Below are 27,127 nucleotides of genomic sequence, written 5' to 3' on the forward strand. Positions count from 1 at the left end.
GCATCGGTGGAGCTGTGTGGTGGGTGCATCGGTGGAGCTGTGTAGGTGGAGCTGTGTGGTGGGTGCATCGGTGGAGCTGTGTGGTGGGTGCATTGGTGGAGCTGTGTGGCGGGTGCACAGGTGGAGCTGTGTGGTGGGTGCCTCGGTGGAGCTCTGTGGTGGGTGCATCAGTGAAGCTGTGTGGCGGGTACATCGGTGGAGCTTAGTGGGTGCATTGGTGGAGCTGTGTGGTGGGTGCATTGGTGGATCTTAGTTGGAGCATCAGTGGAGCTGTGTGGTGGGTGCATCAGTGGAGCTGTGTGGTGGGTGCATAGGTAGAGCTGTGTGGTGGGTGCATCTGTTGAGCTGCATGGTGGGTGCCTAGGCGGAGCTGTGTGGTGGGTGCATCAGTGGAGCTGTGTGGTGGGTGCATCGGTAGAGCTGTGTGGTGGGTGCCTCGGCGGAGCTTTGTGGTGGGTGCATCGGTAAAGCTGCGTGGTGGGTGCATCGGTAAAGCTGCGTGGTGGGTGCATCGGTGGAGCTGTGTGGTGGGTGCTTCGGTGGAGCTGTGTGGTGGGTGCATCTGTGGAGCTGTGTGGTGGGTGCCTCTGTGGAGCTGTGTGGTGGGTGCATCTGTTGAGCTGTGTGGTGGGTGCCTCGGTGGAGCTGTGTGGTGGGTGCATAGGTGGAGCTGTGTGGTAGGTGCCTCGGTGGAGCTGTGTGGTGGGTGCCTCGGTGGAGCTGTGTGGTGGGGGCATCTGTGGAGCTCTGTGGTGGGTGCATCGGTGAAGCTCTGTGGTGGGGGCATAGGTGGAGCTCTGTGGTGTGTGCATCTGTGGAGCTCTCTGGTGGGTGCATCGGTAGAGCTCTGTGGTGGGTGCATCGGTGGAGCTGTGTCGGTGGAGCTGTGTGGTGGGTGCATCGGTGGAGCTGGGTGGTGGGTGCATCGGTGGAGCTGTGTGGTGGCTGCATCGGTGGAGCTGTATGGTGGGTGCATTAGTGGAGCTGTGTGGTGGGTGCATCATGGAGCTGTGTGGTGGGTGCCTCGGTGGAGCTGTGTGGTGGGTGCATCGGTGGAGCTGTGTGGTGGGTGCATCGGTGGAGCTGTGTAGGTGGAGCTGTATGGTGGGTGCATCGGTGGAGCTGTGTGGTGGGTGCATTGGTGGAGCTGTGTGGCGGGTGCACAGGTGGAGCTGTGTGGTGGGTGCCTCAGAGCTCTGTGGTGGGTGCATCAGTGAAGCTGTGTGGTGGGTGCATCGGTGGAGCTTAGTGGGTGCATTGGTGGAGCTGTGTGGTGGGTGCATTGGTGGATCTTAGTGGGTGCATTGGTGGAGCTGTGTGGTGGGTGCATTGGTGGAGCTGTGTGGTGGGTGCATCGGTGGAGCTGTGTCGGTGGAGCTGTGTGGTGGGTGCATCGGTGGAGCTTAGTGGGTGCATTGGTGGAGCTGTGTGGTGGGTGCATTGGTGGATCTTAGTTGGAGCATCAGTGGAGCTGTGTGGTGGGTGCATCAGTGGAGCTGTGTGGTGGGTTCATCGGTGGAGCTGTGTCGGTGGAGCTGTGTGGTGGGTGCATCGGTGGAGCTGGGTGGTGGGTGCATTGGTGGAGCTGTGTAGGTGGAGCTGTGTGGTGGGTGCATCGGTGGAGCTGTGTGGTGGGTGCATCGGTGGAGCTGTGTGGTGGGTGCATCGGTGGAGCTTAGTGGGTGCATTGGTGGAGCTGTGTGGTGGGTGCATCGGTGGAGCTTAGTTAGTGCATCGGTGAAGCTGTGTGGTGGGTGCATCGTTAGAGCTGTGTGGTGGGTGCATTGGTTGAGCTGTGTGGTGGGTGCCTAGGCGGAGCTATGTGGTGGGTGCATCGGTGGAGCTGTGTGGTGGGTGCATCAGTAGAGCTGCGTGGTGGGTGCCTCGGCGGAGCTGTGTGGTGGGTGCATCGGTAAAGCTGGGTGATGGGTGCATCGATGGAGCTGTGTGGTGGGTGCATCGGTGGAGCTGGGTGGTGGGTGCATCGGTGGAGCTGTGTAGGTGAAGCTGTGTGGTGGGTGCATCGGTGGAGCTGTGTGGTGTGTGCGTCAGTGGAGCTGTGTGGGGGGTGCATCAGTGGAGCTGTGTGGTGGGTGCATCGGTAGAGCTGTGTGGTGGGTGCATCAGTGAGCTGCGTGGTGGGGGTGCCTCTGCGGAGCTGTGTGGTGGGTGCATCGGTGGAGCTGTGTGGTGGGTGCATCGGTAGAACTGTGTGGTGGGTGCCTCGGCGGAGCTGTGTGGTGGGTGCCTCAGCGGAGCTGTGTGATGGGTGCATCGGTAACGCTGTGTGGTTGGTGCTTCGGTGGAGCTGTGTGGTGGGTGCATCTGGGGAGCTGTGTGGTGGGTGCATCTGTGGAGCTGTGTGGTGGGTGCATCTGTTGAGCTGTGTGGTGGGTGCCTCGGTGGAGCTGTGTGGAGGGTGCCTCGGTGGAGCTGTGTGGTGCGTGCATCAGTCGAGCTGTGTGGTTGGGGCATCGGTGGAGCTCTGTGGTGGGTGCATCGGTGGAGCTCTGTGGTGGGTGCATCGGTGGAGCTCTCTGGTGGGGGCATAGGTGGAGCTCTGTGGTGGGTGCATCGGTGCAGCTCTGTTGTGGGTGCATCGGTCGAGCTGTGTGGTGGGTGCATCGGTGGAGCTGTGTCGGTGAAGCTGTTTGGTGGGTGCATCGGTGGAGCTGTGTGGAGGGTGCCTCGGTGGAGCTGTGTGGTGGGTGCATCAGTGGAGCTGTGTGGTTGGGGCATTGGTGGAGCTCTGTGGTGGGTGCATCGGTGGAGCTCTGTGGTGGGTGCATCGGTGGAGCTGTGTGGTAGGTGCCTCGGTGGAGCTGTGTGGAGGGTGCCTCGGTGGAGCTGTGTGGTGGGTGCATCAGTGGAGCTGTGTGGTTGGGGCATCGGTGGAGCTCTGTGGTGGGTGCATCGGTGGAGCTCTGTGGTGGGTGCATCGGTGGAGCTCTCTGGTGGGGGCATAGGTGAGCTCTGTGGTGGGTGCATAGGTGGAGCTCTGTGGTGGGTGCATCGGTGGAGCTGTATGGTGGATGCATCGGTGGAGCTGTGTCGGTGGAGCTGTTTGGTGGGTGCATCAGTGGAGCTGGGTGGTGGGTGCATCGGTGGAGCTGTGTCAGTGGAGCTGTTTGATTGCTGCATCGGTGGAGCTGTGTGGTTGGGGCATCGGTGGAGCTCTGTGGTGGGTGCATCGGTGGAGCTCTGTGGTGGGTGCATCGGTGGAGCTCTCTGGTGGGGGCATAGGTGGAGCTCTGTGGTGGGTGCATCGGTGGACCTCTGTGGTGGGTGCATCAGTGGAGCTGTGTGGTGGGTGCATCAGTGGAGCTGTGTCGGTGGAGCTGTTTGGTGGGTGCATCGGTGGAGCTGGGTGGTGGGTGCATCGGTGGAGCTGTGTCGGTGGAGCTGTGTGATGGCTGCATCAGTGGAGTTGTGTGGTGGGTGCATTGGGGAGCTGTGTGGTGGGTGCATCAGTGGAGCTGTGTGGTGGGTGCCTCGGTGGAGCTCTGTCATGGGTGCATCAGTGAAGCTGTGTGGTGGGTGCATCGGTGAAGCTGTGTGGTGGGTGCATTGGTGGAGCTTAGTGGGTGCATCTGTGGAGCTGTGTGGTGGGTGCATCAGTGGAGCTGTATGGTGGGTTGGCAGGCGCATTGGCAGAGGTCGAGCCCTAAAAAGGGGAAAAAATATGGCCACTGAGATTTTGAAAGGTCAGTCACAAAAGTAAATGCACCAGATTCTGTTACATAAGAAATCTTGCATTAGCAAAATGTGGCTGCACATTTAAAAAAAATTAAATCACAAACCCTGGAGTTTAAGATAACATCTGGTTCAATATTTTAAAAACGGAGAAGGACCGCAATTGTGAACGGACACACCAGAGAGCACAAGTTTAAGCGGGAAAAAAAACAAGATTACAAAGCATTGTGATCACCGGTAGCGGCCACTGAAGAAATAAGTGAAAATTAAAAACGGCAGCTAAACAAGCAAGTTGGTATGAACCGTATTATCACTACATATGCGCAGATTGAAATGGCCATGTGTGTTGGCTAATGCGGAATCTATGGACCTTATTGGCTCTGAAGTGGACAACGCTATTGCCTCTATGGAGCTAGTGGGGCCCATGGTTCCAGGGTCAAGGGCAATCACTGACATCCATAATAACCTCTTTTCCCTTTTGAGACCTCATTTCATGAGAGCACGCAAGGCAAATCATACAGTACCTCCTAAATCAGCTAGGTGGTTTAACCAACAGTGCAGGGAGGCCAGATTAGCCTTGGGTAGGGCCATAAGAGACAGGGATGGGGCAGCAATTTGTGTAGCAAGAAAGCATTACAACGCAAGCATTTTCCTGGCAAAAAAAACGTGGGACGAGAAGTACTGGGCTGACCTAAAGGAGGCCTCTGGAGCCAAGGATTCCAGGCTCTTCTGGAAAATAGTGAAGTGGGGTAGAGGTGGCATCCCAAATAAACCAGATAACAACGTTGCAGAGGCTGCTTGGGTGGATTATTTTAGACCCCAATATGCAGAAACAAAGGAGGCGGTGGCGGGGGAAGTGATTCCAGCTGTATTTCCCACTGATAATTTGTTTACCGCCAAGGAAGTCGAACTCGCAATATGCTCTGTAAAAGGGGGAAGGGCCCCGGGTTTAGATGGAATACCCTCGGATGTTTTTAAAAATGACAAAAACAGGTGGGTTAGGTATGTGTTCCTATTGGGGAATGCGATCGCAAAAGGTGTGTTAGTCCCATACCAATGGAAGGGAGCAATTATTATACCGATATACAAAAAAGGAGATCGGTCCCTCCCGGCTAATTATAGGCCAATAAGTTTGATTGCCACTATCCAAAAAGTAATAGGGAAGATGGTGGTAAACAAACTTATGGATTGGGTGGAAGAGAGCAATTCCCTTTCTCCGTATCAGGCAGGCTTCCGGAGGGCTACTAGCACCATCGATCAGGTGTTTCGTTTCACTATGTTGCAGTGGGGGACGGTACTTCTTGGCAAGGGCAGCCTGTATGTCGCCTTCGTCGACTTGCGGGCTGCCTTTTACTTAGTTCCGAGGAGTAAGCTATGGACAGTTTTAAATAAAATAGGTATCCCAGCAGAATTGCTCACCCTAATCATGAGGTTGCACGAGAGTAATTTTGCTAAGGTTCAGTGGTGTCTGAACGGCCAATCTTCCATCGACTTCCCAGTCGAACGGTCGCTAAGGTTGTGCAATGGCACCCTTGCTTTTTTCCTTATTTATTAATGGGATTGTTGGCAGGATGCTGGATGTTAGTGTAGATGCACCTTCGTTAGCGGGCCTCAGGGTCCCTATTCTGATGTTCGCTGACGATACGCTAATTATGTCCAAGACCCCTTCTGGGCTACAACGTGCTTTAAATATTTTTGGTGGGTTCTGCCTGGAGCATGGTCTCGAAGTTAATGTTGGCAAGACCAAGTTGATGGCTTTCGCCCAAGGATGTAAACCTCGCCCTAGGATATATATGAATAACATCGAGCTCGAGGTAGTTAGGGAGTTCACCTACCTAGGGGTACAAATATCAAATAGCCAAGGCGGGTCCCATCATATAGAAAAAGCGGTTTTGAAACACCAGCAAATTTCAGGGGCATTACGGGTGGAGCACAAAAGATCAAAAACAAAACCCATAAAACCCGTCCTTGCCGTATATGATGCAAAGGCAATAGGGTCGGCCCTATATGGGGCAGAGCTGTGGGGTTTTGAAAAGCTTACCTCCCTGCAGATAGTTGAGAACAGGTTCCTCAGGGGAATTACGGGACTACCACAGAGCACCCCACTAATCCCGCTTAGCCTTGATCTTGGGCGTAGATCCGTTAGTGATCGAGCTCGATTGCGTCCCATTCTATACTGGAGACGCCTCTGGTCTACCCCCGAGATTAAACACTACGCAGATGGGTTCTTGGCAACAATTAAAATTGACACCTTCCATAAAATATCATGGTTGAAGAATTTAAGAACCATGTTAGGCGAACTGGGTCTTTCCAACCTCTGGGATAATCCCGCGGGGGGAGTCTTCCCAAGTAAAGATACCCTTAAAACTTTATACTGGGAGTGGATAGACGGTAGGCTTTGGAGGGGTACAAAATCTGATTCGATGGGGGGTCGTTTTCTGGAAATCAAAATGTGTCCCGTATTAGAACAGTACTGGGACAATATAACTGTCCCTATGGACAGGAAGTTCTTTTTCCAATTGAGATCTGGCTCCCTCCCCCTGAGATATCTAACAGGAAGGTGGAAGAGCTCGAGTACCCTGTGCTGCCCAGCGTGTGGTGCAATAAATGAAAGTATGGGTCACTTTCTATTTGTTTGCAATGCCTACGCCACCCCAAGGAGGGTGTGGTTAACTCCAGTTTGCAAGAACCTTGGGACTCTAGTAGTGTAGAGGCATTGAGAATCATCTGTACCTTCACTGAGGAGCCTATACTTTTTGGGTATAGCTAAGTACCTGGGGTGGGCTTGGTCCATTAGGCGGAGGGCCCTTTCCACAAATGTGATTTAATTGATGTTTTAAATCTGTGTTAATTTTTATATTGATCAAGCTTGCACAACTGTTTTATAAAATGTATTGTATAAATGTGATTTAAATATTTAATTGTGATGTATTTAAATGTATGTTGTGCTTTTATGAGTATATAACTCGAAAAAAGCTTAATCTACTAAAAAAAATTATCACTACAATAGCACAAAGTTGCAAGAAAAACAATCTACTTTGCAAGGTCGAGTCCTGTGAAAAGCATCTGCTGGGTGCCAGAACCGCCCCAATCAATAGACATACATTGCACATGTGTTAATAATATCAAGTCTAAACTACAAATAGGGGTAAAATTAACATAGCATTCTCTAGTTCAGAATGCAGTACGAAGTCTCAAAACAATGAGAATGAAACTCCGGATGTCGGATAAAGACCTCCACCATGTTTTTTAAAAGTATTTCTTTAAGGAAGAATACCGGCAGGGAGCTTCCCAGTATAGTCCAACAGTTCAAAAGCAATCTACAATGGCAGAATAATACGAGAAGATCTGTACATGAAAAAACAAAAGACAAGTACAGTCTCATGTATCATGATAGCATCTAATGTAAAGAGCTGACACTGACACCACTAAAAGCGAGACACACGGGGAGCAGCAGCCTTTGATGTGCCGGACGGCCGTGGGCAGTGAATAATTAGGGGAGGAGAAATGCCAGAGCACACGCTGGGGAAAGCTTGTGGGAGGGAGGCTGGTGGCTTTGATGCTGTGCACGCGCTTTTTCACGGGCACAGCATCAAATCGCCTGTTTAGTTAAGCTCTGGATAAGCTGCAATATGTCTCGACATCTGCAATGCTTGCGCATTGGCAGAGGTCAAGCCCTAAAAACTATATCATTTCACAGGAAGATGTCTGGAAGCAACGGTTACACGTCCCAAAACTCTAATGTTCTGTCAAACTTTGTTTGATATTAGTGTTTTCTTTTTTATTGTAAAAAAATCTGCAGGTTTCTTTTCAAGTGCCTGAAATGCCCATCTCTAACCCTTGTGCATATATTGTCAATGTTCCTCCTACATCGAAGAAACAATGTTTAGTAGATTATACACGCCCACACTTACCTCTTCCTCCTGCCTACATTTCTAACAAAAATAAATAACAAATACTTCTTAATTATATCAGCTAGTTCTTTCAACACTAATATCTTCTCTTGAATGTCACTTTCAGTTCTGCCCATGAGCATAGCTACAAACATGGCAGAATTTGTATTTATGTAGAACCTAAGACATCAGCATCAACTCCAGGCATTGATCTGTTCTTCAACACCAAAGCCAGGGTAAAAGTGCGTTCATAAACCTTTCTAGTCCTTTTTATAAGAATCTAATACACCTTACAAAGCCCTGATGAAGGGTGTCTTTCCAACAACCTATGTGTTGAGGTTATAAAATATCACAATTTTTCACGTTTCTTTTACAGAGTATATATTTTTGTTTCGTGATTCCTCGAACTGTGTGACTAGGTGGCCTCGCTATTTGGATGAACCTCTTCACACTTCTTGCAGTTCTCTCTACTGTCATGTTTATTCCAAGGTCCTGACAAAATGGAATAGTTATGGGGCCCGTGCAGTCCTTTTGTAACACGCCTCAGCTCCTGCAACTTTGAATTTATAATATATCGATTTAACAAGGTAACCCAGTGCCATGACTGGTGAAACTTCAGTTATGCTTTGTCTACATTTTAACACATCTCCATACATTTTGGCTGCAACCTTTGCTGGGACAAATGGTCCACCATCACCATGTAGACCTGTATTCAGTTCTGGAAAAGACACTTTAACTAATAAAGATGCAACGTCCTTGCCCCGTTCCAAAACCAGATGTTCCTCAACTGGAAAACTAATAGAGTTGATTTAAACCTCTTGCTGTGACTAAAAACAACCGCCCCTCGATGGATGAAAGGCTTGCATGTCCATTACCTAGCAGCCAGCCATCTGTACCTAGCACTAGTACCGTGCTGGACTTAACTAACTGCTTCCTTTCTGTGCCTACTTGACCCAAATGTTCTAGTCACATGACTAACACGTACACGCCTAGGTATAGATGTCAGAGTCTACTAATGAACGAAATTAACCAACGCTGTACTCATGACAAGATTCAGTCAACGCTCCTGGATGAACAGCCACAAGGTGATAAACACTTTTTGTTGCATATAACAAAAACATACAGTACAATATATGATTCGGTTAAATGAGTCTACAATAGCTGGAGCCATTTAAATTGCCTACTTAAAACCTTATGTTAATAAATGATTGCTAAGTTTTGAGATAAATCCTCAAAATATGCCACATCTCAAGATTTTATAAATCACTTAATGTGCAATGCTTTTTAATGAAGAACATGTTTCATCCACAGCAGTCTGATTCTGCACTATTTATGTTGCTTTTATAATTAGAAATATAGAAAACGTGTCTGGTCTCAAACTTCATCTTCTTTTTCACATATGATTACGGGGAAAATATACTTGTTCGATTCCTTATAATGAACGACAAGGAGCAAGTTTGCCCTAGTTCACAAATCGCTGTGTAACATGGAGTCCATTCCCTCTCCCGCAATCAGCAAAAATGACTCATTTGTGCACCAGTGCAGAAATGATGGAATCTGGCACTCTGAATGTGCATTAAGCTTTATACTGTGTGTGAGGCATAAATGGCAAGACAACAGTCTATCTGCATGGGTCTTTTCTTTATTGTTATGTTTCGTCGCCTTGAACTAATTATTTTAATGACGTATTGCATAATCCTAAAACAAACTAGTAGTAAGGAATATAAATCTAATTTCTATGTCAGGGAGCGGAGGCGAGGATTTTGCTAGTCCTTTCTCCATTTTATTGGACAGCAAGTTAGAAGTAAAGAAAAAAACATTACATCCAGGGCTACCCAAACCAACATGGCAGCGGTAGCCCTGGTAACCCAACATCCAATCAGAGTCCACTAGTTCGTATATATGGAATCCCCTCTTTCTCCATTGCTGCCTCGGCAAGATAAGTCACGCTCTTCATATCTTTGTCGTGGCAGTTTCTGTGTGATTGTTGACAGCTTTATTCTATAGCGATTGTTTGAATTTGACTCTGCCTTGTTGTAGGCTGTGTTTATTTAACGCGGTAGGCTTTCAGCCCGAGCGTTCATTTCTTCGCGCGTGCGCGATCTTGGTGTCGGCTTCTGACGCCGATCAGCTGTTCTCCTCAGCGCTCTTCGCGCTTGAGTAGAAACGCGCTGAGGCATTGCGCTTCTGTCTTTTTTCAGCCTCTTCCCTCACACGGACGCCGTTTTAGACGGCAGGAAGTACTTTTCTGACTGAAATTTTTAAAAATTACTATATTTTCTGTCAGAATTTTGATTTCAGGTTTTCAATTGTGTTTACCTGCCTGGTACCTGTGTGAAGGGATTTCCCCTTGTATTTAGTTGGGGTGCTTGTGTATGGGTACCAGTTTTTCTGCTAATATGCAGTCCGGTCCTTCAACTGTTGAGGTGGTGGCTCCTAATGTTCAGCCACAACTGACCCCCTTACACCCTCCTGCAGAGGTTGACAGGCTTCTCTCTTCGGCGATAGCCCAAGCGCTGGCACCTCTGCAGGACAGTGTAAACAGACTGTCAGCCCATGTGTTTAAGAATGATGCTGGTGTTTTTGGGGACAGTGGGGCAGGGCCCAGTGGTGTTCCAGGAGTTCTTCCACGTACGGCCAGGAAGCGTGACGCGGGGCACCTGGAGGGCTTCAGTAAATTATCTGAAGTGTTCCGTAAGAGTGCGCGCACGCTTAGAAGCGCACCCGACCGGGGGGAAGACTCACCCGGAGAGACTGGTGGTTTTGCCACCCAGGACCTTGACCCGGAGGAAGGGTTCCCCATTGAGGGAGATGATGAGGAGGACGAATACGTTGATGAGGATGAGGATGCTTCCTCAGAGGATTTTTCCGATGTAAGCAGGTACTGGCGCCCTAAGCCCAGTGCTCCTAGTCTTACGGAGGGTGATCTTGCCCCTCCTAATATGTTTGACCCGTCAACAATTGTAAGACCTAGGTCGTCGGAGTGGTTTCCTGAACAGTCTACTGCTGATTATGTCGCAGCTAAGCTTCGACAGCCTTTGCCTCAGGATGTCCGACTCCGTCTGCGCTCGGAGTGCCCCCGCCCTTCCCTTCCCTTTCGAGTGGCATGCACCCCTGAGATTGACCCCAAGTTGTGTACCTTCTTTGCAAAATATGTAAAGGATCCCAAAAAGGGTATTGATAGGTCATGGAAAGCCTGTCAGGATAAACTCCTAGATATTGTGGGTCCCCTCACAAAAAGTATTGAGGCGGCCCAACGTTCTAAGGAGTCGGGCTTACCGATGTCTGTGGATGACGTTGCTGGTTGGTCGCAACGGGCTATGTGCCTTCTAGGCAATGCCAATTGCGCACTTTCTGCAGAACGGCGGCGTTCCTTACTGCTTAAAATTGACCCGAAGTTAGGGGAGTTGTCGTCTTCGGAGGCAGGTCCTGTTGCACAGGGTGCTTTGTTTGGTGATCCCTTTGTTAAAGAGTTGGGGAAGTTTGTGGCAACCTTTTCAGCTCTGGACAAGGCTCAGGCTTCGATGAAAAAATTCTTCCCCAGAAAGGTTTTTGGCAGGGCCGGCAGAGGCAGGGGTCGCTCTTCCGGCCGTCAGGTCCAGCAAGGCCCCAATAGAAGCCAGTACAAACGAAATAACGGCTGGAATGATGGTCGACAGGGTACCTTTTACCCCTCCAGAGGAGGCAGAGGCCAAGGCAAAGGACGTGGTGGATTCCAGTCCAACTCCAGAGGATTTAATGGTAAGATTTCGACTCATCTCTCTGGTTCAAATGGGGGGAAGGTTAGCGTTGTTCCCCCAAGCCTGGGCGTCATTAACTTCAGATCCTTGGGTACTGGAGACGGTTCAGGGGTTTCACATTGAATTCTACGGTTCCCCTGTTCAGCTTTCTCGTCCTCGTCCTCTGGTATTTTCTGTCTCAGACCAAGAACTTGTCGATTTAGAGGTTCGGGCGATGTTACAAAAAGGCGCCATTATCCCCTCGGCGCTTCACCCAAACGGTTTCCTCAGCAACATCTTCCTGGTGGAAAAGAAAGGCAAAGGGTTCAGACCAGTAATCAACCTCCGCTCATTCAACGAGTGGTTGGTCTACAGACACTTCAAGATGGAGGGCATCCATCTTCTGAGGGACCTTTTGTTACAGAACGATTGGCTGGTTCGCTTGGACCTGAAAGATGCTTATCTTTCGGTTCCAATCTTCCCTCCCCATCGTCGATTCCTTCAGTTTCTGTGGAGGAATCAGGTTTACGAATTTCTTACGCTTCCCTTTGGTCTTTCCTCAGCACCTTGGTGCTTTACCAAACTACTACGCCCGGTGGTAGAACATCTCCGGACCTTAGGGATTCGTCTGATTGTTTACCTGGACGACATTCTTTTAATGTGTCAGTCCAGGGATCTCCTTCTTCATCAGCTTCAGGTCACTATAACACTCCTTCAATCTCTGGGTTTCATCATCAATGCCCAGAAGTCGGACCTCTTTCCCCGACAGGAAATGACTTTCCTTGGCTTTCTGATCATAACTACGGATGCGACTCTTCACCTTCCTTCCGAAAAGATCTCCAAGATCAAGAAGGAGATTCGCAAGGTTCTCCGGCGGGATCGAGTATCCCTCCGCCAACTAGCCAGGATTGTGGGCTTACTCTCCTCATCGATCCAGGCCATTTTTCCAGGCCCTCTCCATTACAGGGCTCTTCAGAGACTGAAGGCATTTCACCTCCGCAAGGGTCTTACTTATTCGGAACTGATCTCCTTGAATCTGGAAGCCCGTTCGGAACTCCTATGGTGGTTAGATCACATGGATGCCTGGAACGGGAAGGCGATTTTCGGTTCCCGTCCGGATCTGGTGATCGAGTCAGACGCCAGTCGCCAGGGCTGGGGTGCCCGTTGCGGCCCCCTCTCGGTGGGCGGCAGATGGACGGAGGAGGAACTTCATCTCCATATCAACTGTCTGGAGCTCCTTGCGGGCTCGTTCGCGATCCGCTCCTTCACCTCGACCAAAGTTTCGTGTTGTGTACTTCTTCGGATGGACAACACAACGGCGGTCAGATACATCAATCGGTTGGGAGGCACGCACTCCAAGGTTCTAGCGGACCTTGCGAAAGATTTTTGGAACTATTGCCTTCTTCGCCAGATCTCTGTCACAGCGGAGTATCTCCCAGGCGATCTGAACACTGTTGCGGATTGGCAATCCAGGAATTTCCGGGATGCCAGCGACTGGAGACTGGATCCTCCAGTATTTCAGAGAATTTCGGACCTTTGGGGTCTTCCAATAATGGACTTATTTGCGTCCAGATGGAACGCCCAGCTTCCCCGCTTCTACAGCTGGAAACCGGATCCGGGGGCGGAAGCAGTGGATGCCTTCCTACAGGACTGGTCCCTGTTTCCAGCTTATGCGTTTCCCCCCTTCCTTTTCATTCAAAGGGTGGCGGCTCAGGTCCGCAGGCAGAAAGCTTCTCTGATTCTGATCACGCCAATCTGGAGAGCTCAATGCTGGTTCCCTTCTCTTTTGGAACTTTCTTGGGACAAGCCTCTTCGGCTTCCGTCGTTCGACCACATTCTGACGGATCCATTGGGTCACCCGCATCCGCTGGTTCTCCAGGGCCATCTACGTCTCATGGCATGGAGGATTTCAGGGGACGTTGGTCTTGCGACTCGCTTTCGAGAGACGCTGAGCTCCTCATTCGAGGAGCCTGGGCTCCTAACACCACTAAGCGGTATAGATCAGCATGGAACAGATGGGTTCGTTGGTGTGTGGGAAAACACCTGGATCCCGTGGGCTCCTCTGTCACCGACGTGATTAACTTCCTCGCTGATCTTTTCAAAAGAAATTGGCGTATAGCACCATTAATTCTTTCAGGTCGGCAATTTCGGCTGGGCATGCCCTGGTTGATGGCTCGCCAGTTGGTGAACACCCTTGGGTTTGTAAACTCCTTAAAGGTATTCGACTTTCGCGCCCCCCAGAACCTCGTTATTCAGGTTTGTGGGATGTTAATGTGGTTTTGAATTTTCTCAAATCCTGGCAGGATAATCAATACCTTTCCCGCAAGGAGCTTTCGGCCAAATTAGCGATTCTCCACTGCTTGATTTCATGTAAGCGTGCTTCAGATGTTCGGGCACTGGACGTGTCAGCCAGGGTTTTTACCCCAGAAGGGGTTACATTTACTGTTTCAAGGAGAACTAAATGTAATACCAGGTCAGTATCCTACCCGGCTTTCCCAGATTCGCCAAAGCTCTGTGTTGTTCGTTGCCTTAAGACATATGAGGATGTTACTCTTGAGCTCCGCCCTCCGGGCGAAAGACAATTACTTATAGCGGTTAAGAAACCATTCAAGGCAGTTTCATCTCCCACCATTGCCAGATGGGTCAGGTGGATAATGTCTGAAGCTGGAATTAGCGTCACTGACTTTGGGGCTCATTCCACTAGAGGTGCAATGGCTTCCAAGGCTATTCAGGTAGGTGGACGCCTGGAGGATATCATGAATGCAGCGGATTGGTCATCAGATTCGACTTTCAAAAAGTTCTACTTTAAGCCAATCCATGAGGCTGCTTCGTTGGTGGTGAGTAGGCTTTGAACAAGCAAAATCCTCGCCTCCGCTCCCTGACATAGAATGAGAAATTTCCTAGTTACCACAAAGGAAAGTTTCAATTCTATTAAGGAGGCGGAGGCGAGGATTTTCCCACCCAGGCTTATCGAGCCTGCCCTCCCGTAACTGGACTATGATTTGTGACTTCGTCTAAGGGAGTATACCTTTTTCTGAGTTTAAATGTTTTTCATTGATAAGCTGTGCAATGTTGATTAAGTACTATCTGCATTTAGTTTGGTTACTCCATTGCAATGTTCTTGAATTCTTCGACATTGTACTGGACGAGATATTATTATATTGTTCTCTTCCCTAGGCTCCGATCAAAAGACGGACTAGTGGTTGGATGACTTCTTCCCTGCGGCAGCTTCCACGAAAGAGGAAGGACTAACAGATGGGATTCCATATATACGAACTAGTGGACTCTGATTGGATGTTGGGTTACCAGGGCTACCGCTGCCATGTTGGTTTGGGTAGCCCTGGATGTAATGTTTTTTTCTTTACTTCTAACTTGCTGTCCAATAAAATGGAGAAAGGACTAGCAAAATCCTCGCCTCCGCCTCCTTAATAGAATTGAAACTTTCCTTTGTGGTAACTAGGAAATTTCTCATTATATAATGTTAAGGATCCTCTGTGTTGCATTATGACAAAGTAGAAACATATGTAGTTAATATGCTAAGAATACTAAACTAAAGATCTGAGACCCAGGCAATTTCAATGAAAAAACATTTGTCCGGCCACTTGATTGTTTTATTGCTAATCATCGAGCAGTTGTTCAAATATAAAGCGTAGGACATGACATAATCTGCCTTAAAATGAGCCATTGGCGAAGACAATAAGAATTTCACTTTCTTGCCAGATGTGTGCTGCCTGCGGGGACGCTTAAGGGACATAATCCAGAGTGACATGGTGGCTGGACACTTGAGGGATAGGTGAGGGTTAAGTCATGGGGTCTGACATCATTTCTGTAACATTTCCCAACAATCCGCTGATCTAATTCCCCTTTGCTCCTGAGCTTGCAGCGGACACAATCAATTCCTAGAAGGGTTCGCAACAAATGAAAAATGCAAAGGTCACAGGAGGACGGAGACTCAAAGTCCAGCGCTTGAAGAGTAGCTAAAAGCAATCCTCCATCCGAACATTATTATTGTGCTATGAGACACAGAGAAATCATGTCTACTGCCATTATTCTGCCCTCTTTTTTGCAACATTTAAATCAAGTACAGAAACAATCAGAAAAACAAAAGAATTAACATCCAGGGGGCGTTACCACCCTTGATCAATTGCAGGCACTTTTCTAGAGAAATGAGAAGCCTACATTCACTTAATAGGCACCTCAATCTGGCAGTGGTGCACCCCTTCCGTCAAGGACCAGGTTTAGAGCCGCACTTGGCTTGCAGGTTTCAATGCTCACTCTGTTTATCGAGGACAAGACTCGGTGTCGTTCTCTCAGTGATTAGACGTGAACAATATGATCAGAACAGTGCTATAGTATTCCAAAATTGGACGTGTAATAGGATTTGAGCAAGAAGGTGCTATCCTTGTAAAAACATAGTCAAACAAATCCCATTGCGTGTCAGGGAAGACTTCAAAAATATTTTAGACAAATTATGGGGTCGATTAGGATCGCGGACGGACTTGCGTCCGTCCGCGACCCCAGAGCAGGAGGGAACCTCCGCATGGCATGCGGAGTTCCCTCCTGTGCAATTAGGATGTGACCGCCACCCTGGCGGTCACATCCTCTATTTTTAACATTGCGGCGGGTGCAGCTTCAAACTGCACCCGCGGCAATGTTAAAAATGCACGCATTGTATTTGCATGCAGAAAGAGGCAGGCACCGCGCGGTGCCTGCCGCTTTCTGCATGCAAATGCAGGGGGGTACCATAGGTACCCCCCATGTGCACCCTCCACCCCCCCTTCACCAAGGGGGCCCGCAACGGGCCCCCGCAGTGAAGTTCCGTATGCTTTTCCACGGCGGAAAACCCGCCGCGGAAAAGCATAACTCACTGGCCATCCTAATATGGTGGACGGTGTCTGGAAGACACCGTCACCATATTAGAGCTTTTCCGCCGCGGTTGTAAGCCGACCGCGGCGGAAAAGCTGCAGACGGAAACCAGGACCCACCAGCCATCCTAATGTGGCGGTGGGTCTTTGGTCAGTCCGCTGCGGTTTTTCCGCATCCTCGGGGCCAGCGGTGGCTTCCGCCGGCCCCGAGGATGCGGGAAAACCGCAATCATAATGACCCCCTGAGTGTAGATGGTATTACCGAGTCAACGGACTATGGGTTTCAGCCGCGGTAATCATGCCATTCCCTGCCAGGTACTCGTGAAATCATGAGTATGATTTTACTTTTCCTTGATTGATTTGGAATTCTTCTATCATCAGGTGACATTATCTGCTAAGCCTAGATTTGACTACCTTTGTAACGCTCTTTTGCACCTTTAAATATTTGAGACTTCCATTTAGACTTCTGTTAGCAACCAGAGTATTCCAGAACCTAATGGATGTTTTATTTAAAGATACCTAAGGTGCTTCAAGCTGACACCTTAATATTTGCAAAAAGTAGTTAAGCACACAATCAGATTTTGCAGAAATGTTTTGAAAATGTTAAATGTTACCCAGGAAAAATGTTACCCGGGAAAAATGTAAGTTCTGCAACTTGAGCTGGGTCATACCTTATTTCATAAAGATATTGCTCCCAACTACAAGATTAAAGTTTGCTGAGGATGATCGACCCCTTACCCCCAACCCTTTACAAGTCCAATGGGAGTGCTGCACATCTATTTAGCCATATAAGTCTATAGCACAAAAAAGACCTAATCTGGCTAAGATGTGGAATAATACCTCTAAAGACATACAAATATGGGTGACTGAAAGAGTCATAGGCCCTGAATTGTAGACTGTGCAAATATAAACGTGTACCACTGCTGCATGTAGTCTGTATTTGTAACAAATTGAAGCCTTTAAGGCAATTTTAGCTTAAACCAGTATTTCACCATCAGGCAATAGTAGAAAGTGATAGAAATATGTTTAGGTGCGTCTCATGTTCAGTTAACATCTAGATTTTATAAATTCCTGAAAGACACTTATAAAGTCCTGGATAAGAACGGCCTGCCTGTATTGAATTTCAAATCCAATCCTCTTACATTTCAATACAGTTTTATACCCCCACTCATTTTCATTTTCCTCATAATAACGGGTGGATGACTAGGAGGGATTGATTCAAGCAATTTTGACCCTTACTCTATTTAAGCACAGCATTAAACCGCCGTGGTTTTTCACATTGCACTTTACACAGTACTTACTGCACTTTTAACGGTCCTTGGTAAGTAATCTGGTCCACAGGATGCTCTATATAACGGCATACATAAGGCGAGATAGTCCTTATCAGCACTATGCACTTTACATTCTTACAAAAGGGCAACTATTGGACCACTGCGACAAAGTCATCCTTTTTACCCTGATCATCCCCATTTTTGGTTGGTACTGGTGGTAACTGACTCGGACTGTGCCCTGGGCTCTGTTTACCAGACCCAGTGCCCGGCTTTAAAGGTATATGGTCTAATTAGAATTGGCGAAGCCAGACCCCTGTAAGTCCCTAGTAGATAATAAGGCAATGAGGGTACAAACTACCTTAGTAGGGCATGGAGGTTTAGAGTACAATAGAATCAGCAACTACCCTGCCAGGGTATATTTCATGGTCCCTAAGAGGATCCTTAAATATCAGTGGATGGTGACATAAAATATGTATCAAAGCCAAATACACATCATATAAGGTTCATTTTACTTTTTTTGGATTTATTTATTAGATTCGTATAAAAGGTTCATCTAGGTCATTAGTATTGGCATGGGTTACATTTAACTCAACATATCACATAAGATGGGGAAAAATGCAGTTTTCACACGATACATTAATTGAACCAAGTGAAATATATATACATACGTCCCGCACACTTCCAGACACATCCACTAAACTCACACCTACTTTCAGACTCACCAAATACAGATATACACAGTCACATACATCTATTCATAACATTCATAATGGTGCATCAGGGCCTGCAGAAGGAATATAGTGTAGCTGCATAGACAAAGGTCAGGTTATGGAGGCAAGTGGGTTGAGAAAGGATAGTTTGACAGAAACTAGACTTTTGCCATCCACATCGATCACGCTTGCGCGCGCTTCGGTGTTGAGCCTATTTAGGCTGCACCTTCATCAGGGCGGTGATGACCAGGGGGCGGGGACTCACACACTGTAGATAAAAAGCTTCTATCATAAAAATAGCATATAGTTGTAAGGAAATACAATTGATAAACAGTTTCACAATATACATAGCGTGTACTTCACCACGATGTACGGAAATACAATGATAAACAATTTCACAATATATATAGCGTGTACTTCACCACGATGACCATTTGTTCTTTCCCATTGAGGAAGAACCTATATGCTTTTGAGTGACTGTATGATGTCAGAGCCTTTGCACTCATCGTGGTGAAGTACACGCCAACACCGAAACGCGCGTCGGCGTGATTGTTGTGGATGGCAAAGGTCTAGGCTCAAAGCTCTTTCCTGTGCTCTGTGCACCACTGACCTAAAGATAGGCTTGTTTGGGTAAGTGCTGTACTGAGACAAGTGCCAAGAGAGCCTTAGGTAGAGTCATAAAATAAGTGTAATCAATCAGTTAGTTAGTGTATCATCTGCATGAAGAGGCCCAACATTTAAACCTTAAAAATGGGTTTTATTTGCTGATAACGTTTTTTAATACTGCATCAATATGATTTGCTGTTGAAGCACAGAGATTTACATTCACAGGGTGGGCGGGGTAAAGTTGCATCGTGCGGAGTAATTTGTTTGTGAAAGGCAATTGTTTGTTGAAACCTCGTAATGACGTGCTGAGTGGTATTGTGGGACTCGTAGTTTTGAGGGCTCATTAGATTTACAATGACAGACCGGGATAGGTGCAGTTAGTAGTTAGAGGGAGGGGCTAGACTTTGTGTGTTTACTTAAGAACAGGCTGTCAGCACGAGTTAAGGGAACCATCTGGACGTGATTCACTTGATAATCAGGCGCAAAGGTACGAGTACACACTGCATGTAGTTAGGGAAGGTTTAGACCGGGGGCTCGCTTTTGATAAGTGTGTTGGTGGGAAGATGGGTGACACTTCTCTGGTCGGGCCCAGTAAAGGAGGGTTTCCAGCTGTACGTTGAAGACAGGAGGTTTAAATGTTGGGCCTTTGAAGCGGGATAGTGGTAGCGCATGGCGCATAGAGGGAAAGTGCTTCATAAAGTTGATGCGCAAATGTTACCCAAGCATTGTAATGTACATCAATAGGAATGTTTAATCGTAGTTGTTGGAGGCCACTTATTAATTGTGATGTTTCTTTAAATTTTAGTGAACCCCTGAGGATGGGCTCATGAGTAGAGCCCGAAATGCATTGGGTGACATCCATTTCGCTAAATGAAGTTGGTCAATATTTATTGAAATACGTGTCCAGAAAAAGGCTCGGATGGGCATATCTGGCCATGAGAAGTTGTAAAAACAAACATGTTGCACGAGTACTTTAAACTACAAAAATTAAGAAAACTACAGTAAACTTTGGACTACCTGGAAGCATTTTGTTGAAACCGAGGAAATGTTGATAAATTTACACGATTATTGCCAAACACGCTGTTCACTGGACATGGAGGGAATCTCCCCTCCATCTTCACTACACTTAGATAGGATGCCAGCTGGTCAGATACAACTCCCACTGGAGGGGAAATTAGACAGTTTTCTATAGGCAATGGGGATGGGAGATATTTAGAGATCCCTGCAAGGGAAACAGAGATTTTACTCCTATTACTCTGGAGCACATAATCTGCATTCCCGCATAGATGATCTATTCACACCCCTTACTACACTGAGTTGATTTACAGACATTAACGATAAAGTGAGAGGTATATGGACCAATTACTGCTGCGTGCCACACTGGTCACGGGGAAGAGGTGGGAGAAGGCGGAATGGAGGATGGCAACGTGGAGATTGATGAATACAAGGGAAGTACAGAGATTGTGGAAGGTATCTGAGCATTACTTTACCGAAAATGTTGAAATAGCAGAGGATTATGAAATACGGTGGGAAGCATACATGGTCATGCTCAGGGGAATAATAATCTCAGGAAAAGTGGGGGATAAAAGGAAGAGGGCACAGCAGTGCCTTGAGCTGAAAAGCCTGCAGTTCTTGGGGGGACGGTGTTATGCGAGTCAAGTAGAACTCCTGGAGGTGTCCGCTAGAGTTAGACTGTTTTTTCTTTAAAAGTTTGTCCTGAAGAAGGTGGTATCAATCAACTATAGTCCACCGAAACACTGCATCTACAACTTGTTTTTATTGTATTGAATTGTATTGGTGGTGTCTCCAGCCTACACATTAATCATACAAAATCACAATATGTCTTGCTTACAAAGCAAAATCCATTATTTACAGCACAGGCAAGGGTTGGGGACCCGGAACAATATTTCAAATATTTGAGCATTCATTTGAAATCAAACCCAAGTCTATGTTAGACTCTCAGTGTTGCTCCTCTCCTGGCACAGACCAAGTGCAAAGTGCTGGCCTGGGATAAGCTAACTCTCAATTATGGGCTGTGGTGCCTCTTTAGGATGGTTTACACAACAGGAACAGTGGTTCCAGGCGGGACATAAATAGTTTCACATCACAAATGACAAGAAGCAGAACCCATCCGTTAATTATTATAAAACATGTAATTGATTCAACTATAGGTTTACAAACAAGTGTTCAGTGCTCAAGTGATCACAAAGTGTACAATACCAAAACCAGGGCAAAAGTGTGAATAACAAATGAAGGCAAAATAACAATTAATTGGTTTGGGTTAGGCGCAGATCAAAGCACATATATAATTAAAACAATTCATCAATGTATGTCCTCATTGCCTGAGTCGTTCATGGTGTTTCGACTCAAAGTTATTTAGGAGTCATCATCAGGAAAAGAAAATCAATTACAGTGACCCCTGTAGAAAGATATCTTAAATAAAACTAACATTTTTAATAAGTGGATAATGGGACCAGAGTAAAAGATAATAGTCTACAAACAAGAGTAATGACCTCCATTCAGTATTACTCACTTATTGGAAGAATGAATGAATCTGTGAAGCAAAACGTAAAAATAGTAAGCTAGAATTTAAAAAATCAGAAATTGGAAAAAGTGAAACCACTGTAGTGAAAAGGTGTTCATAGGACTCACTGGCGAATAAATCGCCATAAGATCAAAGTTGGGTGTCCAGGCAAGGGTGAAGGATGACCGAAAGCAATAAAATGGTTGGAAATCTGAAAAATACCAGCACATTAGAAAAATAAATATTCTGCAGATGTGAGCACACTTCCTTAGCTGCTTCCGACCAGCAGTTGAAACAGAGCCTCCAATGTGGTTGGCTAACCTCGTACCATACACAAGGACCAGGAAGCGCGAGGGAAGCGCTGGCTGTCAAAAATGGATTCCAGTGAGTGGATGAGTAATGGAAGTACGAAAAACATTTCAAAAAACATTCTGACGGCATAAACAGCTGAAACAAAATCTATTTGGAATAGAAAAACACAATTTTAAATTTAAAAAATGAAGCAAAAAAGAACAAAAATCGGAAAAATGGGGCTGTAGAAAATGACTGGTAGAATAGATTAGGCAGCTGATAGAACCCAGAAAAAATGGGTGGAATTAAAACATTAGCCCTTGAAATTGCGGGATCACACTGGGCAGAATAAAATGACTTAACGGCAGAAAAGCATATGCTGGTTGTGATACATAGGGGCCGATTCCGATTTGGTAAACCAATCGTACGACCGAATCAAATCCGTAGCCCTTTTCGTACGACTCGTACAATTCCGTCCGAATCGCGTAGTACGATTCGTTTGAAAAAATGTGCGACCGAATCGTTGCTAACATTACGAAAAGCATTGGAAAATCCGTACGACACGGACCCTCACAGTGAACCATACGAATCGTAAACATGCTGTACGACCCGACAGGTACGATAGGGACCGGGGAATGAGAACGAGATTCGTACGGAAAACATAGCGTATGAGCAATTCATACAGAGAGCCACACAATCACATACGCACCGTATCCCTGCAATCATGGGGTGTACGTACTGTACTCCTACGCACCGTACCCCTGCAATTATGGGGGGTATGCACCGTACCCAGGGGGGTCCGTTTTGTACGCGGTTCGAGACGAAATCTGCTTTTCCGGACGTTTTGAGCTCCCGTAGAAAAAAAGTCGTACGGAGTGTTGATGAGACGAATCGTACTTGCCTGGTTGGAAAATGCTGCTTCAATCCGTAGAGACGTTGGGTACTCAATGTTCAGAATGCGATTCGTACGGATTATTAAGTCGTATGATCTTTCGTACGATTCGTAAGGATATCTGCTTTGGGTCCGAATCGTACTTCATCCTACGTACGGGGACGTTTAAGGGTACGATTTGTTCGGGAAATATGCTCCGTACAGCTATTTGTAAGGGATTTTACCGAATCTAAATTGGCCCCATAGCGATTAATTCAGTAGAAATTTGAAACAAACACAGTATATACAGTTTGAAATGTAAGAATCAAAGAAATTGAATGCATATCCTGAAACATATAGTTATTACAGTTATGTTGCCATAAAATTCGACATCAGCATACCCTTGTAATGTGCAAATAGCGCAAGATGGCCTAAATACAGATCAATGGAGGAGCACAGTTTTCATCTAGGACAACAGCATTCCACTGATATAGCAAAACAGAAAAATATTTCAATAGAAATAACTTCAAGTAGTCAATCATAATGTGCTGACTACAAGTCAATTGATAAAAACACAGTTTCATCTAGGATAACAAGTGAATGTAACAGAGTTGCACTCCTTAATGGTGTTTAGTCCTTCTGTGATACTATTGTACGACAAGATCCAGCAACATTCACCTTTGTTTAGTAATGTTTGGATATCCGCAACTCTCGGGGTGTTCCTGATCAATTCAAAAACCTGCCACCTCAGGTCGTTTTCAGAGTGATTTGGTTTTTAGTATAATGTGCAACGGAATGTACATTTGATCCTACTGTGGTGTTGGCTCAATCTACATCTACCCTTCTGGGTGGTTTGTACTATATAGATGTAGTTGCAGGAGCACCTTACCACATACATAACATGACTAGAGTTGCAGTTTGTAAAAGATCTAAGGATATTTATGATTTGTCTGTCTGAATTCCTTATTATTGCTTGTAAAGCTGCACATGACACAATTACTTCATTGATGGTGTCCGGAAATCCACTGCTGAGTAGATGTTATGTGTGTCACAGTGGAGATATGATTAACCAGTGATCAATTTGTAAAAAACATAAGCGCCAGCGCTCTCGTCAGGAGGCAGCAAGCACCAGCCTATTTCTCTGGTTAGCGCTGCTTAAAACAGAACCAACAACTAACCATGAAAGTGGGGAGAGTATGTGGCGGAATGTTCAGACCTGCTGATTATGTAGCTGGGGAACCAGGTTCGAGTCTGGGCATTGGCTCAACATCCTGTGATTCTGGGCAAATAAATTAATCTCCCCGTACCTACCATAAATGAATGCGAATGGTGCTCATGAAAAGGGCCATTGATGATTAAGTGTTGGTTCTGAGCACCGGAAACCACTGGCTCAGATTAAGCACTGGGTTAACCAGATTGAGGGGGTCCAGTTTGACACTGATACATTGAGTCCCTGTTTACCAACATTCCTCAAGGGGAGGAGATCAAAGTGATCAGTGAAATTTTGAATAGATGTCCTAGACCAGTAACTATTCCTAATAATTTTGCCATTTGCCTTCTTACACTTGCCTTGACAAGGAATTATTTTAACCTTGATGGGACCTATTACTTGCAAGTCAAAGGCACTCGCAAAACAGGGCATTCATACACTGCTCTTAGTATCACAACCAGAATATAATTTTCAGAAATTAAGTGATTCAATATTGCCTGGTGTGGTCTCACAATACTGAGGGCACACATAATTTTAATTCTAATGGGCCGAAACCCAGCACAGAGTCTCTGACTAAATGCATTCAAGCTCCTTGCGACGATGGGCAAGGAATAACAGACCTTCATCTGTATGTACTACTGGGCCTCACTGAAAGGTAGTCATCAATGACTTGATATTTGAGGACACTCAGGACCGGACATATCAGCTAGAAAAGGACCTCTTACAGACATGGAATATCAAAGTAATTTGTATGGTTCTTTAGGGCCCAGAAGGATTCACAAATGTACTAAGACTTCCCGGTTATGATGGCACAGGGTGCAGTGGCACATTAAGTGGTTTAAGACAATTACATGTGAAACTTCCCTACGGGGCAACTTGGTTGCCTCAGTCCTCGAGCATGGCAGGGTTTGGGCCATGCAACTTAATAGGAATTTCAAAGGTGTTAGATGTGTGGGAGGGCAGGCACATGAGAACATTTGCCCAACTAGCATAGAAATATACACTACATTGCTCCCAATTTCCATGTTACATACAACTTAGACATGCATTCCACCCAAATATCACCTCTTGTAAGCAGTCCCTTAATTGAACCCACTTGAGCCCAAGATTGGAATGGAACCACTAGATAAGAAAGGAAGATTGTTTATATATAGATCCTAGTGATCAACTCTCCAGATCCCCTTTTACAACTGAAAGCTGAGTGGCAAGCAGACGGGGGGAGGGGGAGGGGGGAATATGAGGATGAAGAATGGCCAAGATGGTGGGCAGGTGTTTAGCTATTTAGGCCAAATTGAGGATGATACAATTCAAATACTTTCACTGATCTGCTCCGACCCCACCAGACTCTTGCACATGGGCACAAGAAAAAACACTTCCTGTCCATGTTTTCATGAAGAATGTGCTGATTTTTTCCATATGATATGGGCTTGCCCCATGATCGGCCAATATTGGTCCATAATATATACCACCCTTAGTGGGTTCTTTGGATATCCTTTAATTCTTGATTCCAAACATGCCACCTTGGGTGGTGAATGAGAGGGGGAAGAGGCCGCAGGTACTCGCTGCCTTGTGGCGATGGGCCCGCTAGGTATCAAATCATGATATTGCCAGGCACTGGCTGGACCTGACTCCCGCTGTGGCTGATTAATGGCCATGAGGAATGGACGTTTGCACAGCCAAACACACCGTCTAAAGGGTTGTCCACATACAAAATAATATGACATGGGATGCATGGTGGGTTCACTGTAGTTGAGAGTGTGATGGGGAGCAGGAGTAGAGGTGCTCGATTTGCAGATGTTTGTGTGAAACAAAATGGAAATCTATGCATACTCCTTTGTTGGGTGTTATGTGGCAGTGCTGTTTATTCTGTTCTGTTAATATTGCAATACAAAAGATGTCTTAAAAAACATTGGTGAAAAGATAGGTGGCAATATGCATATACCCCTTAAGAAATATTTATGGTCTGACACAAATGTTCTCAAATTAATTATGTGAGGTTGAGTTCAAACGAATCATTTTAATGCATAAAAGAAGGTTTAGATGATTCTGATCCCATTTGTAAAAGCAAGCATTATTGGGTCTCATGTGACTTCACAACTTTCTCCAAGAACAAACAAACTAAGCCTGCCAAAAGCATACGCTGACAGAAATGTCTACAGACAAAGACCTAATGCTCACCTGTGCATCTCCCCTCCTTAGACGTAAGATAGGTGTGAGAATAAATAAGATGGGAGACCAAGACATAAGAAAGAGAAAGCAAGAGATGCCCTTTGTTTTACATAGCTAATGAAATGCACTTACAAATCTAGATATCTGCCATTCAAATAAGAGTGGTGAGCTGCTGGTTTTTTAAGTGTTTCTTTGGTTTGGCATACATTATGGGCAACTTCATTCAAACATGCAAACATGTACATTTACCAGCAGGCATCATACAATGATGCAAAAAAAAAATCCAAAATGCCCACCCAAGCGTGCACATGTAGGCGCACTGGCAGCTATCTTTGTATGTTTTTTTCAAAGTATAATAAACTCATTCAAAGATGGCTGCCGATATGTTAACATGTATCCTTCTGCATGGTAGCCATGATGTAATGATCATTTTGTCATTTAGCGTTCCAAGATGGCGAGAGAAATAAAGTATGTGCAGGCACGCAGAACAGAGATAGAGACGCAAGTGGCCTATAAAAGTATGTGGCATCTACTGGGCCAACGTAAAAGTAATTAAAAAAATGTACAAAATAAAATGAAGCAAGAAGGAAAGGTGCAGGGGAGCAGAGAATGAGTGAAAAAGCGAGCAGCCCTGCAGCAAAGTGCACCAGTAGGGCCCACGCAAATGCAAAATAAATGTAACACAAACAATTACGCGGAAAAGAAGGGTTCTGGGAGCAATCAACAAAGGGGAGAGGATATTAGGGAGCAAGAAGAAGGATGGGGAAGAGACAAAGGAAAGGCATCCAATCCCATGGAGTGTTCAAACAAAATACTAACATTTTACTGATTGATGAAAGAAGTGGAGGAATGTATGAGGAAGCATGCACAGCTGCTTCGAAGAGTGTGAGGGAACTTTGCACTGCTGCCAACGGCCCTGTACATGTTATTTGTGTTAGGGAACTTGTACTGCTTCTGTGTCTGTGTCTGAGTTGTGTGTTAGTAAAGCATTACACTATATACATGCCTAAAATGTTGTCATTGTTAGTTGTTGATGTTTGTTTTGGGATGGTGGGCTAAATATGGTGACCCGTTTAAGCTTGAAAAGAACTCTTGTTTGAAATGTAAATAGAGATTCCAATTGTTGGTGTGCATTATGAGGCATTTAATAAACACATAGTTCTTTTGTAATAGGGGTAAAGCACATTTTAAAGTGGACATTTCCGTTGTTTTTTTATGTTAGAAAATTAAAGGCCAGATGTACAATATTAGGCATTCCAATTTCCTAATTGCGATTTTCTCCGTACTACAATTAGGAAATTTGGA

The 27,127-nt window shown here is 46.2% G+C and overlaps 1 protein-coding gene across 1 annotated transcript in view; it reads right to left on the reverse strand.

Annotated features, from left to right (window-relative positions):
- The window catches only part of MTUS2 (microtubule associated scaffold protein 2), a 1,086,829-nt gene that overhangs the window by 144,185 nt on the left and 915,517 nt on the right, over positions 1-27,127 (reverse strand). The window lies entirely within an intron of this gene.

The sequence above is a fragment of the Lissotriton vulgaris genome, chromosome 8 (genome assembly GCF_964263255.1).
Source record: "Lissotriton vulgaris chromosome 8, aLisVul1.2, whole genome shotgun sequence".
Lineage (NCBI taxonomy): Eukaryota > Metazoa > Chordata > Amphibia > Caudata > Salamandridae > Lissotriton > Lissotriton vulgaris.